Below are 25,518 nucleotides of genomic sequence, written 5' to 3' on the forward strand. Positions count from 1 at the left end.
TACGCTGTCTTGTAAAAGTACCAAATCTGCATCTTTCACAGAAAATCGCAAACAACTTTTACTCTAAGGGGAAAACCTGGCCACTTCTCACGTAGCGTTGGGCAGGCTCTGACCTGACCTAGAAAAGGGGGATGTGGGATAGAACGGGGAGGAAAAGCATATAATTCTTTTTATTGCAATTCTACTGTGTCTGACACAGATTGGCACTTTTAATTCATTGTCTAAATCCACCCACAAACAATGTGGAGCGGATGTTTCTCCTCCCAAAGCCCCGCTCTGCGCCCTGCTCCACTAATCTCTGCTGATATCAAAGCCCCTCTGTTTAGCTGGACCTGTTCGATTCACCTGACAGCAGAACAGAGACACCCTACCCAGGGGCATCCACGAGCAGGTGTGAGGCGTCTGTGTCAGCAGCTCCCTGCTCGCTCAGCTCGGCATCCCGGCATCTCCTGCATCCTGGGGAAGGAAGGAGCCACCCACCAGCCTTCTCCGGCAGGGGGCAGGTGTGTGCTAGGCTCACGGGGCATCCGGAGAGGGGGCACTGAGCCTCCACAGCTGGCCCAGCCCCTCCTCCTCGCCTTGGACGAGATGGTGCTGAGGCTCCCGGGACAGGGTGCAGGCTTGAGTCTGCAGGGGTGGCTTCAATCCTGCCTCTACCCCTTACCCCTTACCGCAGGGCCCTCACGGGTCTCTCTGACCCTCGGTTTCCTTCTCTGTAGAATGCAAATAATAATACCTAACTTGCAGGACAGGTGTGAGGACAAAATAAGATGACGGATGCTAAACAACTTGCATGGTCCTCGGCACTTAGCAGATGCATGATAAATGTTGCTTTTTCTCCCCTCTCCACGGTGGGGGGAGTTGTGTCCCACCCCTAAGATGTCCGTGTGCTATAATCCCTGGCACCTATGAACACGTCACCATGCTGCCAAAGGGGGCTTTGCAGATGTGATTAAGGTTATGGACCTTGTGGTGGGAGATAATCTCAGTCTAATTCGAGTGGGTGGATGGGCCCAATTCAATCACACGAACTTGAAAGTAGAAGAAAGAAGCAGAGAGACAAGATGGAAGAAGAAGAGGTTCAAACCGAGAGCAAGAAGTGAAACACCGTGGCTGGATTTGTGGATGGAAGAAGGGGCACAGGAGTCAAGGGTGGGGGGTGGCTGCAGAAACCGGGGATACTGTCCTCTGGCAGCCAGCAAGGAAACGGGGACGCCCGCCCAATTATCACAAAGAGCTGACCCACCCAGATGAGCCAGGAAACAGACCCTGTCCCGGGGCCTCCAGGAAGGGATGCCACTCTGCCATTTCTTCATTGCAGCACTGTGAGGACTGTATCCGACCCGCCACCTGCGGGCCTGTCAGGTAGTCAAGTGTGCGGCTTTGAGCTGCTAAGTTTGCGGTGATTTGTTAAAGCAACAACAGAAAACTAACACCGTTCCCCACCCCACCCCCCGGGCCGAACTCTCAATGCCAATTATACCCCAGACCCTTCCCATCCTCAGTGCCTCTGTCTAGGCCTCAAGGCTTCTCCTCTACCTGGAGGACTAGTCACCCTTCAAAAATCATGCCATCCACCCATTCTCCATGGGTGAGCTCCAGAATGGTCTACGGGTATTGGGCTGGAGTCAGGCCTCAAGTGACCAATACCTGGCAGGATTTGGCACTTAGGTCTCAGGGTTCTTAAGGCTAAATTCTCAAGCACCCCAGGCCTGCTCGTCCTGCTTGGGCTGCTCATGTGCTTGGCCGGCCCGCAGGGTCTGGGCCTGCTTCACCCAAGTAGATGAATTTATTCAGGGCTTGGGCAGCAACAGGCCACTGGCCAGCAAACCTCAGCCATGCTGTCCAACGGAAGCTTCAGCAGAAAGCTGAACTGGTTCCTAACTCAGATGGGCGGGAGGAGGAACTCAGGTAACGTTTATTAACCCCCTCAAGCCCCCAGAGTGATGCCCGATTAGATTCGGGGAGAGACTCCCATATGTCCACCCACATCCTGCTGTCTCCACCATGGCCACTCTGCCTCAAATGCACTTGAGCCCTCGAGGAGGCCCCTTCGCTGGTCTCTTTGCTGCCAGTCTCCCTCCCTATGTCACCTGCACTCAAGCACCTGAAACAAGAAGTGCTGAGCACCTGTAGCCAGCAGGCTGAAAGGCAAACTCTGCACTCGGCTTTCCAGGCCCCTCCTGCTCTGACTCCTGCAGCTCCGGAGTGTCACCGCCTCGTCCTCCTGGGCACCAATGCTGCAGTGTCCCTGACGCTGTGCATCCCTGACCACGCAGCTCCCCCTGCACCTGGCCGGCCCCTAGCCCTCGGTGTCCCCTCTTCTCTGGTGAATCTGCTCATCCTCTAGGACTTAGCCCAGAGGTGACCCCTGCAGAGCCAGCCAGACTACATGAGGGTAAGGGTGTCCACTTCGGCCCAACAGCTAACAGTCCTGGGGCCTCACGTGTGAACACTGAGGACAGGACCAGCCATTCTCCTCAGGACCCCTCAGGACTTCTCAGCCCAGAGTCAGCAGGGCCAGACCCAGTGTCCAGCTCTGCTCCACCGGGCACCTCCACAGCATCACAAACTCCTGAGCTCCCCCTGCAAACCTGCCCCCTTCTGAGGGCCGTCTATACCAGCAAGGCCCCCCCGCCAACGGTCCTCGGACCCTGATGCTCGTGGCACAGATATGCTGGCGTGTAAGCCCCTCTCAAGACCCTGCTAAAGTCAGAGGAGACACACAACCTGAGACCTCTTAACTCATCTCTTGGTGGCCGAGATGGTCTTTAGACGCTTCTAAAGACCCTCCTGCAAGAAAGGCAAGAGACACATCGACGGCAGCGTCCTCGGCTCCTCCGAACCCGGCCCTGTTGACTCTTCAGGGAGGAGCCCCCCTGAAGATGTGGGGGGCATCCACAGTGGCCTCGGGCTGGGCCCGAGCCTCCCAGGTTAGGATCCCCTCAGTGCCCGGCCCTCGGCGAGCCCGGCAGCCGCAGTGCAGAGCCTCACCCCTCCCTGGCTCCCACCAGAGCGCGGCCCAGGCCCGGGCGGGGGGTCCGTGGGTGCCCTGGGCCCGGCGTGGCCCCGACACACGGATGCGGGGGTGGGGGAGGGGGAAGCAGCCTTTGCTGTGACGAGGCCCACTAGCGGGCGCACAGCACCCGGAGGCCGCGCTCCTGGGTGGCCCGTGGGGACGGCTGGGTGCAAGGACTGAGCCCCACGGGGCTGGGTCTGAATCCGGCTCTGCTGTCTCCACACGGGCGCCCGGAGGAGTCTCAGCGCCTCTCTGAGCCTCAGTTTCCACACCTGGGCGGGCAGGGGAGGGGGAGCCGGGCTTCCAGGGCCCTGAACACGCCCCAGGTCAGGTCTTTGCTGTAGGAGCAGTGGGGCCTCCGAGGGGCTCCCAGCAGCCGGAGGCCAGGGGCGCCTGCATCTCAAACAGGCCCCGCAGCCCCCGTGGGTGGTGAGGACAGGAGGGTGACGCACCGTGGGAAAGCCTGGAGCCCCACAGCCCGACAGCCACCCGGGAAATAGCCGCAGAGGTCAGGGGGTGGGGACGGCGGAGCCAGACAGGCCGGGGGCTCCCCAGGCACCTGCCCGCCACCCAGCAGTGGTCCCCGCACGCAGGCGCCGAAGCCCGCACCCCACAGCCACCCAGCACCCCGCACCCTCTCCTCCCAGCGTCCTTGCAGCCCCGGGGAGGGCAGTGTCGTTACCAACGCCTTTCACAGATGGAGAAACTGAGGCTCAGAGGAACCATAGAATGGGAAGGACCTGGGAAAACTGCCCTCCAGCCCACACCCATTTCATAGAGGGGGAACCAAGGCCGGAGATGGGGAATGGCTTGCAGAAGAGAGGTGCCTAGGGCAGCACTAAATGGAGCTTCTCAGGCAAAGCCCCTGGTGTGGGCCTGTGCACCCGAGGGTCGGTAAACAGAGGTTTCCCTCTGCTTCCCTGGCCCTTCCAAGGCTGCTGTGTCGGAGCTCCAGCTGGGGGCACCCTTCGAGCACCCTCACGGTGGAACTGAAGGTGGATGATGAGGATGGATGACGCCAGCCGCCCGTGTCCCCAGTCCTGTGTGACCCCCGCCCACTGCAGCCCGCCATCTGGCTGGGGGGTGACCTGAGCCTTGGGCTGATTCACAGCCGCACCATCCTCCACTGGCTCCTGACACCCCGCTGTCTCCCCGGGCTCTGAGGGCAGAAGCACCCCCTGTCCCAGTGGCCCCTGACAGCCGTCCTGACAGGGGATGGGGAGGAAATTAGAGGCAGATCTGGAACTGTGGCCACCCATTTCCTGTCCCCTCCTGTCAGGAGGGTCTGTCTGGACCAGCAGCTTGTGAAGGGGCAGGAAGCAGCATCCTGTGTTCTGTGCACCGCAGCCAGCCTTTTACTGGGAATGAATCCCTTTCCAGTGCCAGGCAGCTCGGAGTCCTCCTCCAGTCCCTGCGAAGCCTGCCCGCGGACAGCCAGCCCCTGCACTGTTGCCATTTCCTGGCAGAGCAATGGGATGAAGCGTGAGGGGGTGTGTGGGCTCAGGTGGTTAAGGAAGGCCTCTTGGAGGAGGAGACATTTGAGCTGAGACAGTCATAGGCTCTCAGGGCTGCTGCTCTGAGCCAGGGTCACCACCTGGAATCCTCTCAGGGTCGTGGGGTGACAGGTTCCGCTGACAAGGACAGCAAGACAGACAGCCTCAGCCTCGGAGCTGAAGGACCATCAGGAGCAGTGAAGACTGGGTGTAAGGGGTGAGTCCCATCTGGGGCTAGAAGCTGCCCGGCTCCCGCCATCTGTCTGGGCCACACCCAGGGTGGTTAGACCTCTTGATTTTTTGGAGAAAAGGAAATCACATTTTTACATGTGATATTTCAATTTTTAGATTTTGCCAACCCCTTCTATTTTTCTCAGAAGACATTTTGAGGGGGAAACCAGGCACATCCACCCCTGGATACATCCTGCAGGCCGCCCTTTTACAACTCCTGACCTAGTCTAACATCCACATTTTACATGGGGTAGGGGGGATTCTCTGTCTCTCTCTCTCTATCTCTCTCTCTCTGTCTCTCTCTCCCTCCCAGCCTTGGCATCTCATCTCCGTGCCCCGCCTGGCTCCCCCCCTCCCCGTTCCTCCTCTTCCTTCCCTCCCTCCTCCCCCTTCCATGCCAGGTTTATTTTCAGAACCTCCGAATCCTTCCCAAGCCTCTGACATTTACTCTTTGGAATTAGAAAATTTTCTATTTCTCTTTCCCAGAGTGAGGCTGTGGATAAGATTTCCCCAGGGATCTTACCTGCCCTTCCGGAGGTGACGTGCCAGGGGCAGAGCTGGCTCATGTCAATCCAGCATGGATTGTATCAACCAGCAATTATTAGGCACCCTCTGTGCACCAGGCCCTTCTCCTGAACCACCACAGTCAGTGCATTTAAGAACCCTGCGGGCTCGGCGTTACCATCTGCACGCACCAGGTGAGCAGGGCAGGTAAATCGGGCTCAAGGCAGGTAAATAACACGTCTGTAGTCGCATGGCAGGTGAGAGGTGGAGCAGGGAGGAAGCCACACCTCTCGGGCTCTGGAGTCCATTTCCTTCCTCTGTGCTCTGCCTTCAAGGTCCACGGGGGCTGGGGGCCCAGCAGCATTTGGGCAGAAGAAGAATTTGGAAGAGGGACACTCCAAAGAGATAATTTCCAAAACAAAGGCACAAGGTAGAAAGAGCACATGTTTGAGGGGCCCGTGGGAGAAGCTAGAGCAGAGGGCATCAGGTCCAGGAGCAGGAAGGCACTGGCTCAGCCGCAGAGGTGGACTGGGCCTGTGCGAGTCGGCGCTCTTTGATCACAGGTGGCAGAAAAGCTTCCTAATCCTGGCTGAGTTTGGGTTTTTGTTTTTTTTGTTTTTTTTAAAGATTTTATTTATTTATGAGAGACACAGTGAGAGAGACAGAGGCAGAGACACAGGCAGAGGGAGAAGCAGGCTCCATGCAGGGAGCCCGACGAGGGACTCGACTGGCTGAGCTTGAAAAGAAACGCATTGGCTCATCTGGAGGGCAGTCCAGGGATGAAACCATCAGGGGTGGGAGGAGAAGGGGCTGCTTCCAGAAGGAAAACATCCTGGTCAGAGAGAAAGAAGGACGGGGAGGATGAAGGAGGAGGAAGAGGAGGAGAGGGAGAGAAGGGGGAGGAGGCGAGGGGACAGGTCACAAGAAGGCGCCCGTACTGAGGGCACAGGGCTGAAAGCACGTTCCGAGCACTAGCTCATCTGTCCTCGGGACAACTGCACAAGGTACGTATCGTCATTACACCCACTTTATGGATGAAAAAACGGAGGCGCAGAGAGGTTAAGTAGCTCTCATTCAGAGTCACGGCCCATCCAAGACTTTGTAACCAGCTTCCAAGGTAGGGTCTCAAGGGTCGCAGCAGGCCTGCCCAGGGCAGTGGCTCCCAGCCCCCTCTGCCAGCCCCGCGCATTCACGGCCACGTCAGTCATCGTCGCTGTCACTCTGTTAGTTCCCTGGGGCTGCCGTGACAAGATGCAGCAAACTGGGTGACTAAGAACAACAGAAACTTATTTGTCTCATTGTTCTGGCAGGATCAAGTCCCAGGTCAGGGTGTGGGCAGGGGCCGCTCCCTCTGAGGGCGCTGGGGGAGGATCTGCTCAGGTGTCGGTAGCTTCTGGGAGCTCCAGGCATTCCGTGGCTGATAGACGGCCCGTCTTCTCCCTGTGTCTTCACCTCGTCTTCCCTCCTTGACTGTCTCTGTGTCCAGATTTCCTCTTTATGGGACACCAGCCATATAAGATGGGGCTCACCCTGACCGTCTCATTTTAACTTGGTTACCTCTGGGGAGACCCTATTTCCAGGTAAGGATACGTTCTGAGAGCTCAGGTTAGGACCGGAGCACATCACTTTTGAGGGACACCATTCTGCTCATGACAGTCATCAGCTGCACACGGTAGCAACACGTTGGCCATACTCACTGTCCTGACAGACTACTTGGGCCTGCAGGAGAGCGGAGCAGGTGGTTAAGAGCCTGGATGCTGAGGCAGAGAAGTGCATTCAAGTCCTGGGGCAGGCAGTCACCATGAAGAGGAGACCTGTGGGAGGGGGGGTGTGGGGGGTGCAGGGGGGCCGGGGGAGGGGGCAGGAGGCACGGGGGAAGGGCATTAGCTCAGAACACAGCATCTCCAGCTGGCCTTGAATGTTGCAGATTTTGAAAAGAGAAGACGTTCCATTGAAATGGAAATGTGTTATGGTGGGGAAAAAGGAAAGAACACGGAAACTGCATTTCCTTTCAAGACGTGTTTATGGCACTCCTGAAAGGAAGTCCCCTAATAAAACAGCCCCGGAGGCTGACTGGGACAGGCTGACTGGGACAGGCTGACTGGGACGGTGGAGGTGAGGGAGGGCGGGGCTCCGGGAGGAAGGAGGCCAGCAGTGATGTTGTGGTCACTGTGAGTCCCAGCTGCTTGGGGACACCGCCCAGGGAAGAGGGTCTCATGGTGATCACAGGGAGCCTGGGAGGAGTCACGACCCCCACTGGCACTGACATACCTAGTGACCCTGGGGACGCCACTCAAGGACTCTGAGCCTCCCTCCTTACCTGCCTCCAGCTCCAGCAGCCACACTCAGGCCCAACCTCCCCCCCGGGACAGAAGGTAAAGGGACACAGGGCAACCAGGGCTGGGGCAGAGGAGAAGTGGCACCAGGATTTAGTAACGTGACAAGCATCTGGCGGTGGCGGGCTGTCTCACTTCCACAGGCAAGTGTAGGTGTAGGTGCACTGTGCCCCCCACATGAGGCCCCGGACCCCAGGGCTCAGGTGTGACATCACCCCCAGCAGACAGCCTCCCACCAGGTGGTGACCTGGGGACAAGGTCAGCCCCTTCCCGCCGCTCAGGGGCTGATGATCCCTACACAGGACAACAGGTGAATCTGTCGGGTTGTTCGGTGGTAAAGTGGGGGAGGGCGTGGGGCAGGAGACTCCCGGTTCTGCAGGGGTCACCCTGTCATTTCTCCACGTGGGTGGCTCATCTATCCCTACCAGCAAACCCACGCTGTCCCCACTTTGCAGATGAGGACACTGAGGCTGGGGAGGGCGAGGGATGTGCCCAAGTCACACAGCAGGAGGATGAGGATGCAGGGCTCCATCTCACACTTCCTGGCTGCAGAGCCGGCACCTGGTTCAGCCCAGCCCTGAGCTCCTGAAGAGCCGGCGTCTCCCCTCTAGGCTGTTTGCCCCCTGAGGGCAGCAGCTCTGCTTCATTCACTCTGTGTTCCTGTCCTGCTGCTTCCCACGCTCCAGACCCAGAACCCCCTGCGACAGCTTCCCTTGGGAGGCTCATTAAAGACGCGGGTTCTTGGGGCACCTGGTGGCTGAGTCATTTAAGTGTTCAATTCTTGATTTCAGCTCAGGTCATGATCGAAAGGTTGTAAGATCAAGCTCCCTGTCGAGCTCTGCACTGGGCGTGGAGCCTGCTTGAGAGTCTCTCCCTCCCCTCTACCCTCCCTCTGTTCCTTTCCCTGCCTCTCAAAAAAAAAAAAAAAGATGATGCAGGTTCTTGGAGATATGACTGTACTAGTGTCTCTGGGATGGGGACCTCACATGCAGTTTTTAAAAACTTCCCAGGGGAGTTATGCCCAAGCACTTGTGCCCTAAAACCCTAAATGCCATTCTCTCTGACTATGTCTTTGGGCCTGAGGGGCAGGCATGGTGCTGAGTGCTTTACATAGAGTGACTCAGTCAAACCTCACCAGTGAGGTCTACCATTATGTCCCCATGTTATAGACAAGGAGGCTGAGGCACAGACTGATTGAGAATTTGCCCAGTGTTGGGACACCTGGGTGGCTGAGCGGTTGAGTGCCTGCCTTCAGCCCAGGGTGAGATCCTGGGGTCCCGGGATTGAGCCCCACATTGGGCTCCTGACAAGGAGTCTGCTTCTCCCTCTGCCTATGTCTTTGCCTCTCTGTGTGTCTCTCATGAATAAATAAATAAAATCAAAAAAAAAAAAAGAGAGAGATAGAGAGAGAGAGAGAGATTTTGCCTAGGGTCACCCAGTTGGTGAGCTGGCATTGAGCCTCACAATAACCTCAGACACAAGCCAGCGCCAGTGCCTCTAACTCCTACATAAACGCCCACACTAGCATGCTTCCCAGAGTGAGAACAATAATGACCAACACTTAGTCAGCACTTCCCGGACACAAGCACTACAGCAAGTGCCTTGTGGCACGGTCTTACCTAATCTCCTGCCTCTAGAACTCAGGTATGATTATTAATCCTATTTACATTCAGAAGGGCTAAGTCCTCTACCCAAGCTCACACAGCTGGTACTCTTGAGACCCAAGATCTGAACCCAAGTCTTCCCATAAAATCACAGCCTCACTACGCTCAGCTCCTCTCCAGCCATGGACACCACTAACTCTTCATAGATAAAGAGACGTAACATTCACTGAACATTTGCTACGTGCTAGGCATATAGAACTTAATTCAGTGCCTGGCATATAAGTGACACTCAAAACACATCTGCTGATGGACTCACTTTACATATGTGAACTCGTTTAAGTCTCAAGAGAAGTGCACAAGTGGATCTAGCTCCCATTCTAAAGAAAGAGGGCTGAAGCTCAGAGAGCTTAAGTGCTTGGCAGAAGCAGCCCTGGCTGGTTTGCAGGACACTGCCCAGAGTGGACCAGGCTCTCCAGGTCTCCCAGCCCGTGGAGCAGAACCAAGGCCAGTGCAGACAGAGAGAGAATTGATCCCACGGCTCAGAGCCTCAGTGACCAGCAATGGTTCCATGGCTGTGTGGAGACCTAATGTCAGGAGCCATGACCACCGGGAGGACAAGGAGTCCAGTTGTGTCCAGAAAGCCTATTTTTAATGCCTCATGTGTGCTCCCGAGCTGCAACTGTGCTGTTTGCTTCAATCACTGGCTCATTGCCCAGAGTGCCCCCAACCAGGCTGGTGGCCCCTTCCAATGAGGCCCAAGTCCCAGCCACAGCATCTCCTTCCAGGTAAGGTATGGCTGTGCCTCTCATACCTTTCGAAGTGGCACTGGCCACTCACTGCCTTGCCCTGGGCAGCTCACCTGATCAGAATTCCCCTCTCCAGAGCTGAACTCTGCCTCCTGGAGACTCCTCCTTAAAGTTCCAGCTCTACATCAGGGAACAACACAGGACAAGTGGAATCACCCACCCAATAGTCTTCAGACATTGATCCCATCAAGAGCATCAGCAATAATGACAGCTGGAATTTACGGAGTGCTCACCGCCTACCAGGCACCATACAGAGGGACTGCTCAGATCACCACGTCAAGCCTTATGACCACCTGGGAGGTAGGGGCTGTTATTACCCAATCGTGCATATAGGGAAATCGAAGCTCCTCGAGTCTGAGGGTTCACTCAAGCCCATGCAGCTTGAGTGCTCAATAAATAGTACCTCTTCTCCCTTCCCCTCCCTTGGATCCAAGCTGACACCTTGCAGGGGTCCCTGCCTTATTCCTCCCCAAATCCTGGAATGGCCCCGTGGGCTGCAGAATCAACCAAACCCAATCCTCATCCCTGCCCAGATTCTCATCACGTTCAGTGATGAATGTCATTATCATGCAAGCCATTTTGAGTGTGCTTTCATTGACTTGGAGTCTGAGCATCGTTATAGATACAAGGATCATGATAATGTGCAGGAAATGTAACGTGATCTTTGAAAGAGATTATCAGTGGAGGAGGCTGAGAGCCAGGAGAAAATAGAACTGCCAGTGTGATTCGGAGCTCTCACACCTGTGCCACCTTCCTCCCACCCCGCTCCACGCCAGTCCCCTCTCACGTTGCTCCAGCCCTCGGAGCATGCTGCACACTGATGAGGAAACAGACATTTACAGAGGTCAAGTCATGGACTAAGATGGGCCAATGAGGGAAGGACAGAGCCCAGAAGTGGCCCCAATATGTCTGGTGCCAAACTCAATGAGTGTTTCCTTGCACCATGAATACCTCTTAAAATCAAACCTAAATCAATCATGTGGATGACAGAGGACAATGTCAATTGAACTCACTCATCAGACACATCCCTCCTCCACCCTCAAAGGAAAGCAAAGAAGTGGAAACTGAGGCAGGTGCTCTGGAAGGTAGTCCCAAGAGGGTGGAGGGTGGGCCACAGGCTGTGGTGCAGGTGAGTGGGCTGCGCTTCTACCTGAACCCACAGTCGGCGGCAAGCCCCCCTTTCCCTCCAGCTGGGAGAGCACACAGGAACACAAAGAAGAGGCCAGCGAGACAGAGCGGATGCCTGCTCATGGGAGAGCCCCCCAACCCCCTCCCCCGCCTTCCTGGAAGGGGGATGAGTGGTTTCGCCAAAAGATAAAGTGATTTGGGTCTCTGTGCCCTGAAAGAATTGATCTTTCTCTTTTCATGTAGAGGCTCAAAGGGCCAAGTTTAATCCAGAGAAGCCTTTACACTCAGTTATTGACAGGAGTGAGGTCAGCAAGAGCTAATGGGGACTATTTCTACCTGTGTGCATGGTCACAGCAGCTGCCAGGAGAAGGCTGTAGCCGCCAGAGCCTGTCTGGTGCTTGACCAAGGACGGAGGGCGTAACCGCCCCCAATGCTTTGTTCCGGATTCTTTCTTCTCCCATGAGCTGCAGTTAATCTGGCTCTGACATGCCCAAATCCAGATGCGTGGGACCCTAACGAGCAAAGTCAGTTGAGGAAAGCAAAAGAATCACAAAGGCTTCAGCTCTCTCTAGAAGTGGAGGAGGGTCTGGGAGACTGGCCTAACTCTGAGACCCAAATCTCCCTATTCACATGTCTTCAAAGGCTTCCCGCAACCCTGACTGGAGAGGCAGAACTTCTCAACATGGCCAACAAGGCCCTCCCTGGCCTGGACCCAACCCTGCTCCCCCGGTACCTCACCCCACGCCCCTCCCTTTAGCTGCTCCAGCCACACTTCCCTCCTGCTCATGCTGACCTGCTCACCCCAGCCTTTGCACATGCTGCTCTTTTTGCCCAGAATGCTTTTCTCTCCCCTCTTACTTGACGAACTCCCATTTATCACTTCCTCAATAAAGTCTTCCCTGACCACTCACTGCAGCTGTAATTGTGTATGCATGAAATGACTGATTTTTTTTTATATTGTCTGCTCCCACTGGAGGCAGGAACCATACTCGATTCTTCTCTCTGTTGTATCCCCAACATCTAGCATAGTGTCTGTCACAGAATGAGGACCCAATAAATATTGAATGAATGAATGGATGAATGAATGAATGAATCAATAAGGAGTTTCAACAGTGGTTACCATAGATGGATAAGGCTCTGTCCATGTAAACACTAACTAATTATCTAAATGTTCAGGTGGTCTCACCAATTTGAGGGATCCCAGAGCTAACTGGTGATCCAGAGAGCACTTTGGGAGATCCAAATTAAGGCAATAAGAGAATCACGTATCAACGTCAAGGTTGAGAAAGACGGAGGGGAAGGAGAGAGGTGGAGAGGACAGAAAGGCTCATCTCCTTCCCTGCCCTGCAGTGCCAGCCCCAGCTCGAGTCCCAGAAACGCTCCCCTCATCTACATCGCTGAGTGCAGTGAGTCTGCCAATAGATCCTCCCCATCTTCCTTCAATAATCGAACCTCAAATTTCGGCTTTGTACCTGGCTGCTCCGAACACATTTCCCAAAGCTAAGCAAACCCTCACCTCAGCCCACTCCTGCTACCTTGAATTGGACTCAGCCATCCACAGAGCAGGGGGAGAGGGAGGACAATTTACGGCACCACTGATGGGGATGACGGGTGTGAACTGTCCCGCCACCACTCATCACACCCACGGGGAGAAGCCTTAGGCGGACGCCCCAGGGACCGAGTCCTCCTTCCTACAGGGCATGCTCGGCCCTCAGCACCAGCCTAGTGGAGCCATCAAATAAATCCAACATTTAGAAAAGGGGGGTGGGATGGGGGACTTCAGCAGACACTTTCCTTAAATTTAATGGCAATAAAAGAGAAAAATGGACCAGCTTGCTCCAGATAACCAGCGCCAGGGAAGTAATTATCCCACTCTGGTCCTCAGCGAGGATGCCGGTGGCAGAGGCACCTGCCCAGGTAATTCATCAGCCGCAGATTTATGGACTCCTTGGGAGTCCCTGTATAAAGTCTCCCCTCCAGTTAACTCAAGACAATGCTATTTAGATTTTGTCAAGATTATTGCTCTTCCCTGCCACCTCTGAGTGGAGAGGCAGGGAGCAGTGCGTGTGGCACAACTGAATATGGGTTTGCTGATGCCGGCCTGAAGAAAAATAGCCACAAGTGAGCCCATTGTTTCCCCAGGGCCATGCTTTCCCCCAGGAGTCGAGAAGCGAGCTGCTGGTGTCACATCAGGCAAACAGAGAGCCCAGCTGCATGATCACAGGGGGAAAGGCTGGGTCATGTAGAGGTACCACAGACCTCTCAGTCTCTTCATCTGTAAAATGGGAATCAGAGCATGGATGCTGGGGGCTCTCATTGTTTCTACTGTTTGAAATTTTAAAATGAGTATATATTACTTTTGAATGGAGAAAATGAAGCACAATGAAATATAAATAAATAAAATGAAGGTAGGAGTCCACACTTTATCAGTCACCAGCGAGAGTTAAACTAGATGGGACTCAAGACGCCCACAGCCCACGGATGGGCACATGCTGGGCACATGGTGTGTTTAGCTGCCAGGCTGCTCCTATTTCTGTGGCCAATGATGGCTGTTGCTGTTGGAAATCAGGGTTCTTGGCAGATGTTGACTTTGAACAGAGAAGATGACCTCTCTGATTCATCTATAAAATAAGAATAACACTGTGTTTTCCTGCCTAGAGGCAGGGGGATGGGCCAAAAGACCTTCTCCTGCCATTTCCAGTCCCATCCCTTCTGTGTCACAGCAGGGTTGGTGGCCTTTGATGTTAACACTTGGAGAGGACGGGGAGACCTGACGAGGCCCCTTCACTTCTCCGTGGCCCCCTGCCTGCCCTCACACACTCATTCATTCAGGCGCCAGGAGCATTATTTAGCACTCAGTGAGCTGTGGCCCAGTCACGCAGGAGCTCTAAGCCTGGTGGGTGAGGAACACACAGGGACAGGCGAGTCTGGTGTGGGGGGAGGCAGCCGCTGGGGCAGGGGACATGCGGGGGCAGGGGAGCACGGAGCAGGGCTCGTTTGCACTGCCTGGGGAGGGCAGGGAGGCTTCCCGGGAGAGGTGACATTGAGCTGACAAGGGGGAGGAGGAGTTTGTCAGGAGGTCATGGTGGGAAGGGGACTCCAGGAAGGGGGGAACAGCATGTGCAAAGACCCAGAGGCTCAGAAGCATTTGGCCTGTTTGAGGAAGAGCACCTGGCCTGGAATGGCTGAAGTGTGGGGTGTGTGTTTAAGGGGTGGAGCAAGGGGTGAGAGATGAGGCTGGGGAGCCCAGTGCCTGGGGTTCCTCTCCCTGTGCCCACACCTGACACCCCCAGCCTGCTTTCTGTGGGTGAGTTCAAGTCCCAGTTCTGCTTTTGATCTACTATGTGACTGAGCAAATGACTTCACTTTTCTGAGCATCAGCTTCCCCAGTGGTAAAATGAAGATAAGATGCCTCATAAACTTGAAAAGGAAAGAAAGTTCTCATTCATTCATTCCTTCATTCTCTCAGCTGCTGGGAGAGCATCTGTGACTCTGATCTAGCCAACGCTGGAGCATTATCAAGCCCTTGAAAATCCATGGCCAATGAGGCCTCACTCTGGCTCTGTGGCTGCTGTGGTGACTCTAATGTGCCCCCTGGACATGGTCACCCTGGCCTGGCTGATGGGCGAGGAGACAGCTGCCCAGGGAAAGAGGGAGGACTCCTGCTACGGGAAGGGGTGGGCTCTCCCTGGAGGCCCTCCCTGTGGCTGGTCCCTGTCCCTCACTGCCCTTCAGGGCCACTCCTCGCCCTCATCCAGGGGCCCTATTCAACAAAGAAGCACAGGGTCATGGCTAAAAGCTCTAACTCTGGAGCCAGACCAACCACAAATGCTAGCACTGCCTCCTCTGAGCTGAGAGACTTCGGATAGTTCCATTGGCTCTTGGAGCCTATTTCTTCATCTGCAAAATAGAGGTGATAACGGTCCCTTCCTCATGGAGTGAAATGAGATAAAGCAAAGCACTGGGTAAAGTATACAGTAGGCACTCAATAGTTGCTTACTATCATTGGTCTGACAGGTATTGAGCTCCATTTGGCCCCTCTCAGCTCCTCCCTCTGGCTGCCTCATCTCCCTGCCCTGAGATCACCCCTTGCCCCCAGCCTGTGCTGCAGGCTCATGATTCTGCCCCAGAGAAGCTAAGCATTTCTGGCCTGGCCCCAGGCTTGGCAGGAAGCTCAACACCTGGCACGTGGTGGGCACTCAATGCACATGGGTAAATGGTTTTGTGGGAGTGGGGTCCTCCTCCCACCACCCAGAGCTGCCTGTGCCTCAGAGGCTGCCCTGTTAACTAACCAACCCCTCCCTGCCCAAGACACCCATCCCCAACATGCAGTTCTGATCACACTTCCACCCCTGAGTCTTTGGCCTGAGTCTGGGCCCTGCTACATCCCAAAGACCTCTGCAACGTCACTGTCCATGCGGACACGGAGGTGTCACTTCCTGTAGACCCCATCCTTCTGTGCTCTCTTACCTGACAGGACAGCCTTGTCATTTATCTAGGGTTAACTGGACATCTACTAGGGTGAACTATACTCTGAGCTGCAACTGGTTGATGTCTGAGGTCTTAGGAAACTTTGGTCTTCCTCAGGCTAGCTCAGGGGCAAAACATGCCACTGTGAGGCCCTCCTGATTTCCTGCTTCTGCACGGTCTCAGAATGAGGCCATTTCCAGGAAAAAGAAACAGAGAGGAGGAGGTAACAGCCAGAGATGGTGACAGTAAACCATAAACAAATAGCCATTCACAGTAGCATCTTTAAATAAGAAAATACTTAGGAATAAATGTAGCAAGTGAAGGGTAAGACATGTACACTGAAAACATTGCTAAAGATCTAAATAAACAGTGAGACATTTCGTGTTCGAGGGCCAGAAAACTTCATGTTGTCGACTTGGCAATTCTCCCCAAATTGATCCACAGATTAGATGCAATCCCTATATCCCTATCAAAACCTCAATGAGGTTTGTACAGAAATTGACAAACTGACCCCAAAATTTATACGGAAATTCAAAGGACCAAGAATACACCAATTTTGAATAAGAACAAAGTTGGAGAACTTACCCTACCCAATTTAAAACATACTATGAAGCCACGGTAATCAAGGTAGTGTGCCATTGGGGCAAAGATGGGCATATAGGTCAATGAAAGGAAACATAGAGTCATAAAATAAGCCATTAAATTTATGGTAAATTGATTTTCAACAAAGATGCCAAGAAAATTCAATGAGGAAAGGACAATCTTGTCAACAAATGGCGCTAGCCACATGAACTCAAACACATACCTCATGCCATACACAGAAATTAACTAAAAATGAATCAAGGTCTTAAGCATAAAAACCAAAACTATAAAATTTCCAGAAGAAAACAAAGGAATAAATCTTCATGACCTTATGTTAGGCAAAGAGTTCTTAGAAATGCCACCAAAAGGGGCACCTGAGTGGCTCAGTCAGTTAAGTGTCCAACTCTTGGTTTCAGCTCAGGTCATGATCTCAGGGTCATAAGATCAAGCCCTATGTCAGGCTCTGAGCTCAGTGCAACATCTGCTTGAGATTCTTTCCCCACCCTTTTCCCCCTTCCTCTGCTCACATTCTCTATCTCTAAAATAAAAAACATAATGCCACCAAAAACATGATCCATAAAAATAAAAATAATTTAAAAATTAGCAACTTTACTTTATGACAGTTTAAAGCTTTTGTCTCAATGGACACCATTAAGAAAATGAAAAGACAATCCATAGACTGGAAGGAAACATTTGTAAACTGCATGCTGTGAAAGTCTTGCACCCAGAGTATGTCAACAACACTTGTAATTTAATAATAAGAAGACAAACAACCCAATTTAAAAATGGGCCAAGACTTGGGTAGACACTTCACTGAAGAAAATATATGAATGGCTAATTAGGTAATAATAACATGCTCAAATGTTCAACTAATGACATTAGTCATTAGGTAAATGCAAACTAAAACCAGCAATGAGATCTCAATATACACCCACTTGAATGTCTATCATTTTTTGAAAACACAATACCATAAGGATGCAGAGAAACAGAAAATCTCATAAATAAATAAATATATATATCTTATGTTGCTGGTAGGAATGTAAGATGGTAAGTACAATCATTTTGTCAAAACAGTGTGGCAGATTCTTAAAAAGCTAAACATAAACTTACCATAAGACCCAGCAACTCCATATTCCCAGGAATCCCTCCAAGAGAAATAAAAAGCATATGTCCACCAAATGATTCATGCACAAACATTCATAGCAGCATTATTCACAAAAGCCAAAATGTGAAAACAACTCAAACATCCATCCACTGGTGAATCCATTGGTGAATACACAAATGTGGTTGGTTATCCATCCAAAAGAATACAACTCAGCCATGAAAAGGAAGACCCACTGATACACACTATACATGGATGAACCTCATGTCTATTATGCTAAGAAGCCAGATGCAGAGGACTACATGCCGTAGGGCCCTCTTTATCTGAAGTGGCCACAAAAGGCAAATTAATAGAAACATAAATCAGACCAGTGAAGGCTTAGGACGCTGTGTGAGTACGTTACAGGAAAAGGGGAGGGTAGCTTAACTACAAACAAACACAAGGGAACTTTGGGGTGATAGAAATATACTAAAACAGGATTGTAGTGATGACTGCCCAACTCTGTAAGTTTACCAAAATTAGTGAATTATACTCTTAAAATAGTTGAATTTTATTGTAAATTATGCCTCAGTAAACTATCTACTTAAAAAATGACTTACTCAGGGCACCTGAATGACTGAGTCAGTTAAGTCTCTGATCTTGGTTTTGGCTCAGGTCATGATCTCAGGGTCATAAGGCTCAGACTTATGAAGTCCCACATCTCAGACTCCAGGCTCAGCAGAGAGCCTGCTTGGAATTCTCTCTCTCTCTCTCTCTCTCTCTCTCTCTCTCTCTGCCCCTCCCACTCATGCTCACATGCGCTCGCTCTCTCTCTATTGTTTTTTAAAATATTTTATTCATTTATTCATGAGAGACACAGAGAGAGAGAGAGAGAGGCAGAGACACAGGCAGAGGAAGAAGCAGGCTCCATGCAGGGAGCCCGATGCGGGACTCAATCCTGGGTCTCCAGGATCACACCCTGGGCCAAAGACAGGTGCCAAACCACTGAGCCACCCAGGCTTTCCCCCACCAAAATAAATAAATAAATATTTTAAAAAATAACTTACTCATAACTCTGCACCCCATAGAGATGACCCACCCCAATGAGGAAGATGGTAAGTAACAAACACAATTCTCTCCCTTATCTTTCTCTTCTAGCTCTCATTTCCTTCTGAGAAAAGAGCTGGGATGTAGGGCAGCCTTAGTGATTTGCACCAGTCTTAGCATGGAGGCAGAACTTCAGCATAGCCAGGCCTTCTCCCTCTCCCCCTTCAGCCACCTCCACTTTCTCATGTCTTATTTCCACCCCAAACACTCTGGCCTTCTTTTGGGACTTCAAAGCAGCAAAGAACTTCTTACCTCAAGGCCTCTGCCGTGCTAGCACCCCTACCAGGAACACACTTCCCTCCCTGCCTAGTTCTGCTCAATCTTCAGACCCCAGCTCAATTGCCTCTTCCATAGGAAAACCTTCCCTGAGCCAGGCCAAATCTCTCTATGAATTAACATCAATAAACCTTATTATATCTTTCTTTTTGATGTAACTTACCACAGTAGCAACTTTGCAATTATTTGAGACATCATTTGATTCATGTTAGTCCAGTCCCCATGAAGACAGGGACCATGACCATATCCACTTTGCTCACCATTATACCTGAGGGCTCAGCACAGTGCTTGGCACATAGTAGATGCTCAGTTGATTGCTGAAAGTCAAAACTATAAACTTCTTAAGATCAAGAGATTGTGGCATTAGAAACTTTTTGTTATTTTGAAATATGATAATCCATCACATCATGCAATTATTATGTTCCTGAAATATTTCACGTGTCAAAGAACAAAAAAAACTACAAGACATTCCTTTGCAGTAGTTTGTAGTTTTATCATTTAAGGAGCTTTTTTCTCCTCTCTTCTCAGGCTAAACAAGAAAACAAGGTCAGAATATACAAATAGTGCCAATATCAGAATGATTGTTACTATTGGTCCCATTGATTTCAAAAAGATACTAAGGGAATAACTCTATGTGCACAAATTTGATGATTTATATGACATGGATTGATTTCTGGAAAGACACACAAACTACCAAAACTTACAAAAAGGCAAATAATCTGAATAGCCACAAATCTATTAAAGAAATTGAATCAATAATTATTTTTAAATCTTCCTCCCGCCCCCTCCCCCCCAAAAAACACCAAGCCCAGATGGTTTTATTGGTGAATTCTACCAAATGTTTAAGGAAGAAATAGCACCAATTCTTCACAATCTCTTCCAAAAAAAAAAAAAATAGAAGCAGAGGGAACCTGTCTTAACTCAGCCTGTGAAGCCAATATTATCCTAATACCTAAAGCAGATAAAGACATCAAAATAAAAAAAAAAAAAACTGCAGACCAGTATTTCTTCTAATATAGATGCAAAAATTATCAAGAAAATATTACCAAATCAAATCTAACAATGTATAATAAGAATTTTAAAGGAAAATCATGTGAGTTTTATTCCAGGTATGCTGGGATAGTTCAACATTAGAAAATCAGTCAGTGTAATCCACTATAACAAAAGACTAAAGAAGAAAACTCATATGATCATATCATTTGATACAGAAAAAGCATTTGACAAAATCCAAACCTAGTCATCATCAAGAAACAAACAAACAAACAAACAAACAAACAAACAAAGAGGAAAAACTCTTAGCAAACTTGAAACAGAGAAAACGTCCTAAACTCAATAAAGAACATCTACTAAAACTCTACACCTGACATCATACTTAATGGTGATGCTAAGATCAAGAGTAAGGAAAGAAAATCTCTCTTACCACTCCTATTCAACATCATACTGGAAGTTGTAGCTGGTGCAATGAGACAAGACAAAGAAATAAAAAAGTATATTATTCACAGATAACATGATTTTCTATAGAAAATCCCCCCAAATTCTGCAAAACCCTAATTAGTATAGCAAGACCACAGGACACAAGGTCAATATACAAAAATCTATTGCTTTCCCATATACCACCAAGGAATAATTTGAATTTGAAAAAAATTATATACCATTTACAACAGCATCAAAAAAATGAATTACTTTAGGTATAAATCTAAATATGTATATAATCCGTGTATAGAAGTTTAAAATATGAAAAAAGAATTTTTTAAAGCTAAATAAAAGATATAGCCCATGTCCATAGATTAAAAAACCTGATACTGCTAAGATGCCAATTTTTCCTAACTTGATATACAGAGTCAGTGCAATACCAATGAAAATCCCAGTAAGTTAGTTTGTAGGTATTGGCAAACTGATTCTGAAATTCATATGAAAGGGCAAGGGATCTAGAAGAGCCAACACAATAGTGAAAAAGAAGAATAGCTTTCTCAGGCTTTGGCCTGGTACAGTGATGGGCTCTTGTCTATGATCACAGCCATGTCACTCAAGGGTCCTCTGCAGTCCATGCAGGTTTTTCAATGCAAGAAGATGGCCACAGCCACGGCACCCTACAAATGTGTCAATGACTTCATCAAGATGAATGGGAGGCCACTGGAGATGATCAAGCCATGCACACTGCAATATAAGCTACTGGAACCTGTTCCGTTTCTGGGCAAGGAGCTATTTGCCAAGGTGTACATCCAAGTCTGAATGAAGGGTGGTAGTCACATGGCCCAGATTTACACAATCTGCCAGTCCATCCCCAAAGCCCCAGTGGCCTATTATCAGAAACCCATGGATGAGGCTTTCAAGAAGATCAAAGACATCCTCATCCAGAGTAACCAGTCCCTGCTGGTAGCTGATCCCCAGCACTGAGAACCCAAAAAGTTTGGTGCTCCTGGTGCCCATGCACACTACCAGAAATCCTACCAATAAGCCTAGAGTGAGGATCAGGGTTCACCTTTATAATAAACAATTGTCATAGTATTTAAGGTTATAAAAAAAAATCTGGAGGACTCATGCTATCTGATTTCAAGACTAACAATAAAGCTATAGTAACTAAGACAGTGAAAGTTAGACACATAGATCAGTGGAACAGAACACAGAGCCCAAAAGAAGATCCACAGAAATATAGTTGACTGATTTTTATGAAGAAGCAAAATAAATCAATGGATAAAGAATAGGCTTTCAACAAATGGTGCTGGAACAACTAGACATCCACATGAGAAAGAAGAAGAAGAAGAAGAAGAAGAAGAAGAAGAAGAAGAAGAAGAAGAAGAAGAAGAAGAAGAAGAAGAAGAAGAGAAGAAGAAGAAGAAGAAGAAGAAGAAGAAGAAGAAGAAGAAGAAGAAGAAGAAGAAGAAGAAGAAGAAGAAGAAGAAGAAGAAGAAGAAGAAGAAGAAGAAGAAGAGAAGAAGAAGAAGAAGAAGAAGAGAAGAGAAGAAGAAGAAGAAGAAGAAGAAGAAGAAGAAGAAGAAGAAGAAGAAGAGAAGAAGAAGAGAAGGAGAAGAAGAAGAAGAAGAAGAAGAAGAAGAAGAAGAAGAAGAAGAAGAAGAAGAAGAAGAAGAGAAGGAGAAGGAGAAGGAGAAGGAGAAGAAGGAGAAGAAGGAGAAGAAGAAGAAGAAGAAGAAGAAGAAGAAGAAGAAGAAGAAGAAGAAGAAGAAGAAGAAGAAGAAGAAGAAGAGAAGGAGAAGGAGAAGAGAAGGAGAAGAGAAGAAGGAGAAGAGAAGGAGAAGGAGAAGGAGAAGAAGAAGAAAAGAACACGGCACAGACTCTATCTTTCACAAAATTGACTAAGACTTGGTCACAAACCTACCGGTAAAATGCAAAACCATAAAATTTCTAGAAGAAAACACAGGAGAAAAACTAAGTAACCTTGGGTTTTGCTACAAGTTGATGGGTACAACACCAAAAGCACTTGACATGAAAAACAATTGACAAGTTGAAATTTATAAAATAGAAACTTTTTACGAGGAAGACACTGTTTTTTAAAAATGAAAATATAAAAAAAAAAAATGAAAATATAAGGCAATGAAAGAAAAAAATTGCAAAACCCATAGCTGGTAAAGGATCTGCAGCCAAAATACACAAAGCTCAAAAATAAGAAAACAAACAGCCGAATTTAAAAAATGAGCAAAAGATCTGAAAAAATCCTCCACCAAAGAAGATATACAGCTGTCAAGTGGGCATATGAAAAGATGCTCAACATCGTTTATCATCAGGGAGTTGCAAATTAAAACAGCAAGGAGATAATACTACATACCTATTAGGAAAGCTAAAAAAAAATTTTAAATAATGCCAATTGTTGGCAAGGGTACAGAGTAACGGGAACTCTCTCTCACTGTTTGTGGGAACACAAAATGGTACCACCTCTTTAGAAGGCAGCTTGGCAGTTTTTCACAAAGCTAAACATAGTCTTACTGTACGATCCAATGGGCACACTCCTAGGTATTTACTAACTATAATCCCCCCACACACACACACATTCATACAAATATTTATAGCAAATTTGTTTACAATTGTTCCAAATTGTAAGCAACCAACATGTCCTTTAATAGATGAGTGGAGAAACAGACTGGGATGCATCCAGATAACGAGATATTATGCAATGATAAGAATAAATGGACCATCAAGCCACAAAAAAAAATATGAGTGGATTTTAAATATCTTTTGCTAAAATGAAAGAAGTTTGTCTGAAAAGGCTGATATGACATTCTGGAAAAGGGAAAGCTACAGAGATGGTAAACGGATGGGTTTCATCATCACTCGCAATTGCACATCTCAAAGGTACCTCAAATGTAATTTCCCAAAGTTCGGGATCCCAGTCTTCACCTCCACTCACTCACCTAGTTACTGGAGTAAGAAACCTAGGGTCCCCCTTGACACCTTCCTCTCCCTCACCTCCACTACCCGGCCTCTCTCCGAGCCCCGATGGCCTCGTCTCTCAGGTCTCTCTCTAACCTGCCTACCTGACTGCATCTCTCTGTCCACTTGCCCCAGTCCGGCACCACCACCTCTTGTCTGCATGGCTGTGTCACGACTGGTGTCCCTGCATTCCCTCTGGCCAACCGCACCCCAACACATTCCCCGTCTGGGAGCCACTGTATGTGGGGAAGGGAGTTGTGGGGAATGGCGTCCTTCCAATCAAGGATACTTCCATGGCATCATGTCTCCCCTGAGTCAAAATAAACCTCTTTGGTCTCTAAATCCCTAGAGGGTCCACCTCTCTTAGTCCACTCACAGCATGATCTCTCGATCTCTCTCTCTCCCCCTCTCTATCCACTGGACTCTGGTGTCACTGAGCAGGATGTGCATGATTTGAGTGATGTCATCAATCAATGCTTCTTGACCATGTGGTGTTCCATCCCACCACAGGGCCTTAGTACATGCAGTCCCCTCCTCCACAACAGGCTGTTCTTGCTGGCCTCACCACCATCTAGTTCAGCTGCTCTCTGTGCTCAGGGGCCCGAGCCCGCTCTCCTGTGGGAAAATAAATAAAGGAAAAGAAAGCTCTCATTGCAACACTGTCCCAGGGATTCACAATCCCCAAACAGCAGAGGTATAAGCAAGTTCTAAAATAGGAGAATGAGTTGAGGGTGGAAGAAAGGCAGGGTGTGTATCTACAACGGCATTGCTCACTTCTCACCGGCCTCCTCTGGGTGTACCTCTGGGTGTGCCTAGCACTTGTCTTCATTAATGCCTTTTTAGAGTAGCTTCATAGATCATCGTGTCAAAGAGGGAGCCAATGTTTTCCAAGAAGCTCCACTTTTGTGGAATACGCCCAGGGGCGGTAAAAGAGGGTAGAGCAGCTGTTCCTCCTCCCAGCCCTCAGCCACCCTTCTGTCTGTAATTAAGCCCCTTCCAGCTGCCCCACCAACCAGAGGGACGTCAGAGAGAAATGCAGCTGGGTATCAGTTAAGGCAGTGAAAACAGAATTTACTCAGTGGAGAAAGAGCTGAGTCCCCTCAGATCTCTGCGGAGGCGACAGGCTGTTTGAAAGGGACAATGAGGGGGGTACGAGGGGGGTGGCAGGGGCTAGAGCAGAGTCAGGGAAGTGAAAAGTGGCTAGGAAGGTGGGTCCCTGTGAAACCCATCTAGTGCGCTAAGTGCCATTTATCAACGTTGGGCTCCTATCCTCCCCCAGGGGCCAGGAGACAGGGGTCCCCACGTCAGGTACTGGCTGGAACAAAAGTGACTTCTTTCTCAGCAGCCTTGAGTTTTCTCAGGCTGGTTGTTTCAGAGGGGGCGGGGTCATTGTAGGGATGTGGCCTTGAGCTCTCAGAAACTAGGTTAGCATTTGTTCAAGTGTTTATAGTCCTAGGGTGAGGCCTAGTAGAGAGGAGGGCTCAGAGGAGCCTGGCTAGTGTGGTCGAGGAGGGATGGAGTCTTTGTCAGGGACCAGGGACCAGCTCATGATGCTTAGGGTCTCGCTAAACTTCCCATGGCATCGGCTTCGCAGGTAAAGTCCTAAAAAGCCTCCCCTGTGAGCCGACAGCAGGTTTCCCTTGCAACGTGGATCTGACTTGTTCCCGTTGGCACTGAGCGCAGCGTCCAGCTCTTTGGAACCAGAACTTGGGAAGCTACTGGTGGCATCGGGCAAAACTTGAGATAGAAACTGAGCTTGTTTTTAAGGGTTGCATTGGAGCATGAAAGTAATGTGTTTATAAATAAAAATCATTTTCTGTAGGCCCCTGGAGAGTGCAGCATTTCAAGAAAGGCTTTGGGCAAATCATTCTATAACGTGTAGAATTGCTTTCTATTGTAAATAGTCTCTGCTTGTAAAGCTGGTTCACACACATGTGTAAATTATAGAGGTAATATGTGATTTTTGTAGGAAGAACGGAGGGAGGGGGCAGTGAGGGAAGAATAAGTGGCTGGATGTACAAGCCTGGAGCTCAGAGAGACGTCCAGGCTGATGTGTACATTTGGGAACATCAGCCGACGACTAGCATAAAGAGCCACGAGTCTCTCTCGAGGTCCCCAAGGGGCTGAGGGAGGGTAAGGAGGAAAGAACCAAGGCAGAGCCCAGGGAGAGTGTAAGGTGTACAGGTTGAAGAGTCAGAAGAAAGCCAGCAAAGGAGACACACAAGGAGCAGCCAGGCAGGTAGGGGGAGAAGCAGGGAAGGTGGGATCCCAGGAGCAGAGAAAGGGAGGGTACGTGAGGAGAGTGAGCCGTTATGCTGAATACTGTTAGGTCAAGTGTCACTGTCAAGTTGGGTTGACAGCTGGGTTTATCAGTGCATAGGTAACTGGTGACCTTGACAAGAGCAGGTGTGGTGGAGAGTGAGGGCCTGAAATCCAGTTCAAGCGGAGTGAAGAGTAAATGGAAGGAGGGGAATTGGTGGTTCTTGTCCTACTGT

At 49.8% G+C, this 25,518-nt stretch overlaps 1 pseudogene; it reads left to right on the forward strand.

The window, feature by feature from the left end:
- The first annotated feature begins 20,641 nt into the window (after positions 1 to 20,641).
- On the forward strand, positions 20,642 to 21,094 carry LOC121498001 (annotated as a pseudogene).
- The last annotated feature ends 4,424 nt before the right edge of the window (positions 21,095 to 25,518 follow it).

This window comes from Vulpes lagopus, chromosome 8 (assembly GCF_018345385.1).
Source record: "Vulpes lagopus strain Blue_001 chromosome 8, ASM1834538v1, whole genome shotgun sequence".
In the NCBI taxonomy this organism is placed as follows: domain Eukaryota; kingdom Metazoa; phylum Chordata; class Mammalia; order Carnivora; family Canidae; genus Vulpes; species Vulpes lagopus.